This window comes from Pundamilia nyererei, unplaced genomic scaffold (genome assembly GCF_000239375.1).
Source record: "Pundamilia nyererei isolate P.nyererei 1_Seehausen unplaced genomic scaffold, PunNye1.0 scaffold00141, whole genome shotgun sequence".
NCBI lineage: Eukaryota > Metazoa > Chordata > Actinopteri > Cichliformes > Cichlidae > Pundamilia > Pundamilia nyererei.
In genome coordinates, this window is record NW_005187542.1 from 314,162 (window position 1) to 319,568 (window position 5,407).

At 40.5% G+C, this 5,407-nt stretch overlaps 1 pseudogene; it reads left to right on the forward strand.

The window, feature by feature from the left end:
* Positions 1-5,407, forward strand: part of LOC102209201 (multidrug resistance-associated protein 4-like) — a 43,885-nt pseudogene that overhangs the window by 6,094 nt on the left and 32,384 nt on the right.

The window sequence follows — 5,407 nt, forward strand, 5'->3', positions numbered from 1 at the left end:
ACCTCTGGTGCAAATTACTGACCTCTGTCATCATTTTAAGTGGGGGAACTTGCACAATCGGTGGCTGACTAAATACTTTTTTGCCCCACTGTAAATCCTCCTTTTGCAACATGTTTACATTTTATGTTTGCTTGTCTTTTCTTCAATTTGTGAAAAAGTTTATATTACTACTTTATTTTATGGGGTGTTCTTAATTGGTACTGTTGTCCTCCTGCTGAAACTCATATCAAGAGTGACCCCTAAACTCAGTGGGAGGTTTGGATCCTGCTGCATTGGATAACCAAGAGTACTTAGACAGAACTTATGCAGGCACAGGGAGAACATGGGAATTCACAAAAACCTACACTCTGACTTTTCTTTCCTTTTTCCTTCATAACTTAAAAATTAAACATATAATTACCGTCATAGACATATCAAAGTGAAACCGATGTTGCTCAACATCCTGCCAAATTTAAACTTAAAACTTTGCTTCAACTATGTAATCCATCTACATATGTTCTCTTATGTTTGTAGGAAAGAAATCAGTCGGATATTAAAGAGCTCCTTCCTACGAGGACTCAACATGGCTTCCTTCTTTGCCAGCAGCAAGCTCATAATCTTTGTTACCGTTCACGGTCTACACTCTTTTGGGGAACACCATGACTGCCAGCCAGGTGTTTGTCACCATGTCCCTGTATGGTACAATTAAGGTCACCCTGACCCTGTTCTTTCCTCTGGCCATTGAGAAGTTGTCAGAGACTGTAGTGAGCATTCGCAGGATTAAGGTAATTAATTTCTGTCATAAACTGTAGGAAAAGTTGGCAATCCAGTAGTCATGTCCAAGATAGTCAAGCAATTTCCAAAGCTGGTGTAAAACCATTTTTATCATTTTCTCAGAATTTTCTCCTACTGGAAGAGATTGAGAGAAAAAACATTATGTTGCCTTTGGCGGAAAAGGGGGGAAACTCTATTGAGATCGAGAAACTGACCTGCTACTGGGATAAGGTAAATAGTGTAATATATTTCGTAGCGGTGTAACATATTGTTGTAGAACAATGACTGTTCCTGCAAACTTTATAGTTTGATGTAGTACTTACTGCCATTTTTGTCTTTGTTTAGAGTTTGGATGCACCATCTCTTCAGAATGTTTCCATCACAGCAAAGTCACATCAACTTCTGACTGTAATCGGACCAGTGGGGGCCGGAAAGGTCAGTAAACTTGTGTAATCTATTTTAGCATCCACCCTAAGATTATAGGAGTCTTTAACCTAACGGTTTATCACCGGATTCTTATACGCCGCTCAAAAAATAACCACTTTAATAACATATCAGATCTCAATGGGAAAAAAAAAATCATCATTACTGATGTGCACTGAGTAATATGTTAGGTGGTGCAACCTGGCAACATTGGATGAACTGAAACATAATGTCCCACAGGTGTTCTATTGATTTAGGTCAGGTGAGTGTGGGGGCCAGTCAGTGGTATTAGTTCCTTCATCCTTCAAGAACTGCCTGCATACTCTCACCACATGAGGTTGGACATTGCTGTGCACCAGGAAGAATCCAGGACCCACAAGCATATAATAATAATAATGGATTGGATTTATATAGCGCTTTTCAAGGCACCCAAAGCGCTTTACAATACCACTATTCATTCACGCTCACATTCACACACTGGTGGAGGCAAGCTACGGTTGTAGTCACAGCTGCCCTGGGGCAGACTGACAGAAGCGAGGCTGCCATATCGCGCCATCGGCCCCTCTGGCCAACACCAGTAGGCGGTAAAGTGTCTTGCCCAAGGACACAACGACCAGGACAGAGAGCCCGGGGATCGAACCGGCGACCTTCCGGTTACAGATACGCTTCCCAACCCCCTGAGCCACGGTCTGATAAAGTTCAAGGACTTTATTACAATATCTATTGAAAGTCAGGGTGCCGTTGCCTAGGCTGTAGAGGTTTGTGCATCCCTCTATCAATATGCCAGTGACTCACCACCAACCCAGTCATGCTGAATGATGTTACACAACATACGTTTTTCCACGACTTCTCCAGACCCTTTCCTTTCAGTTCTGTCACATGTGCTTAGGATAAGCCTGCTTTCATCTTTGAAAAGCACAGGGCGCAAGTGGAGGACCTACCAATTCTGGTATTCTATGGCAAATGTTAGCTTGCATGGTGCTGGGTGGTGAGCACAGGGCTTACCAGAGGGCACTGGGCTCTCTGGTGCCATTATTGTCATTTTTATAGGGTTTTGGCAGTGATCATCCAGTTTCTTTTTGTAAAACGGAGCAGATCCCAGTCCTGATGATGGGTTAAGGGCCTTCAACAGCCTTGTCCATGTCTCCTAGAACATTTTGTTGTCTCCTGGAATTTCATTTACCGTTTTACCATGTGGGAGATGGACTACCTGTGCAATCTCTGTAGGGTCCAGGTATCGACTAACAACCCCCTCTGCTATTTGACTGATCACATCAATATCCCAAAAGTTTAACTGACTCGATGCTATACATTTATTTAAAAAACATCCTTTAATTCTTTCTTTTAACAGTGTACTTGATTTCATTTGTAAAAGAGTGGAGGTTTTTTGCTTTGTTTTTTCTGTTTTGTTTTTTTCTGTTACTGCATAGAGTCCTATGAAATATGTGGCCCATGATTCAGTACCTTGTACATTCACATTTAGCAAAAGTAGCTAAAGATCAGCTAAATCTGATCTGTATGACTTTATCAGTCATTATTCAGTTTATTCAGGTTTAGAGGTATATGTTTATACACAGCTCTTTTCTGGTTCTGCCAAGGTGTTTCAGTTGTGTTGAGGTCCAGAATTTGTCTGGGCCATTGCACCATAGCAACTCGGAGACAAAGTGCCAAACCATTGCAGGGGTCTGCATGTATTTGTCACTGACAAAAAAAAAAAATGCAATTTGCCCAGCTTACATGCATGACATCCATGTTTTCCTCAGTCATCCCTGCTGAGTGCAATCCTGGGAGAGCTTCCTCATGATACAGGCACACTGAAGGTCAAAGGTCAGCTAACCTACGCATCCCAGCAACCGTGGGTGTTCCCTGGAACCATTCGCAGCAACATCCTTTTTGGGAGAGAACTTAACCCAAAGAAATATGAGCAGGTCCTTAGAGCCTGTGCTCTGAAGAAGGTGAGCTAATGTGTTCTATCCAAACGGAATATTGTGTTCATGACAATGTAGAAATACTACTTGAGAAACTATGACTGAAAAGCTTCTAAAGCCTGAACTACTACTGTGGATTTCATGGACCCGGACTTTACAGAGAAGCAGATGCATGTCCACAACTCAGGCTTCTTCTAGTCATGATTCTGGGTTTTGTACCCAGCATTTTTCAGCTTTGGAATCTCAGTCTTCAGTTTGATATTTTCTGTATGACCTTGTTGTAATTTTTTGTTGAATATTATGTTTGCTTAGGTTGTGTTTTCATTCTGATTTTATGTTTTGTATTCATAGTTTCTTTGTTAGTTATTCTCAGGTTTTTCCTTTCCTCTTATGTTTTTAATGCCTAGTCTGCGTTTCGATCATTAATACTTGTCCTGGAATCTCTATCTGTGCTTATAGTACAGGATAGCCTATTTTGCTAATATTCTGAAGAACAAAACCAAACTGCCAATATTTATCAAATGACTAAAATGTTCCCCTATTTTTGGCATTCACATTTATTTGTGTTACACGTACATTTTGTGCAGGACCTGGAGATGTTCCCAGATGGAGACCTAACACTGATTGGAGACAGAGGAGCCACACTCAGTGGTGGACAGAAAGCTCGTGTAAACCTGGCGAGGTACGACAACAGTCACAGCAGTTATGTCATTGTTATGCACAGGAGAGAAATCCATTTTTAGTATAATCCTCAACAGATTTGAATTCCTTCTCTGAGTTATTAGGCAGCCTAAAATAGAGGCAGCAATAAGCTATATGTTCGGGCAATTTTTTTAAACCTCCAGGTATGCACACTACTGTTGCTATAGTTGTTCTACTTCACATGCCATAATCAAAGCCCTTTTTTTTTACAGGGCTGTGTATGAGGATTCAGACATCTACCTCCTGGATGACCCTTTAAGTGCTGTGGATGCAGAAGTTGGAAAACATCTTTTCGACAAGTAATGACTGCTCACAATTATCTGTGTCCCAAAGAGATACCCATATGTATTCATACACATGAAGTATAGTATATTCTACATGCTACATATCTCTGTTTTATAGAAAAGAAGGGAATTATTAATTGTAAGGTTAGATTTGAGTTTTCAATTCAACACCGGTCATTTCATGGCACTTTATACTGTAAAGTAAAGACCCAACAATACTATCACTGATAAACTTAGAAGTGGGATTATTATGCTCACATCGAGCCATGATTTTTATTTTAGTTGCACTGCATGATTGGCAGTTCCAAATAAGCATTATTTAACTGTTACCAGTCCTTTTAAAGCCTCTCAGTTGACACAGAGATAAGGAGAAAAAGCCATAAAGATTTCTTTAAGTACATACTGCTGAGGTAATGCACACAGATCCTTTTCTGCTCTATCACAGCCACAGACTTTTTTCTTTTTTTCCCCTGTAGAAATATATTTTCTGCCACACATCCTGTTTGACCTTTTAAATGTTCTCTTACTCAAATTTTACACAAGTCAGCTATAAATGTGTCATAGTTCCAATATTGTAATCACTTTAAACAAACGCAAACAATGAATCTGGATCTTGAGGACTGAGCTCGCATTACACAGCTGCGTTGTGTCGTGCAGTATGGACCTATATGAGATTTTTAAAAGGAGAAAAATTCCACTTCTTATTTATGAAATGTGTACACCTGTCTGTGCTTATGATCAGGTGTATCTGTGGCTTGCTGAAGAACAAGTGTCGTATCCTGGTCACACATCAGCTGCAACATCTGAGGGAAGTTGACCAGATCCTGGTCCTCAAGGAGGTTTGTACCCCTGCAAAAGAAAATTGCTTGAAGGAAGCCTGCCTCCTGCTTCTTAACCATGCCATTGCAATAAATAAAGCATTCCCACAGCAGAATCCTGCCTAGTCGGTCAGACTTGGCCTGACATGGTGACAATAACCTGATCAGCTGCGACATTAAAACCACAAAAAAGGTTCTCACCCATTCAGTAATGAACCTGGGCTGTTTATGTCACAGTATGGCTGCCGACGGACAGCCGACTGTGAGGAGTGAGGACGTGGAAGTGCAGACATGCAAAGAGACAAAACTTGAGCATAACAAAAATGAGCTGTTTATTAAGGCTGGCAAAATGGTACAAAACAAAAGGCAAAGACGAATGTAAACAATAACCTAAACTTCTGGTCTCAGATTTGCTTAAAAACCTTTAAATTAATTAAAAATCCCAGTCTGCAATTAATACAATACAAAATACTACATAAAGTGCACTATACAGGTCATC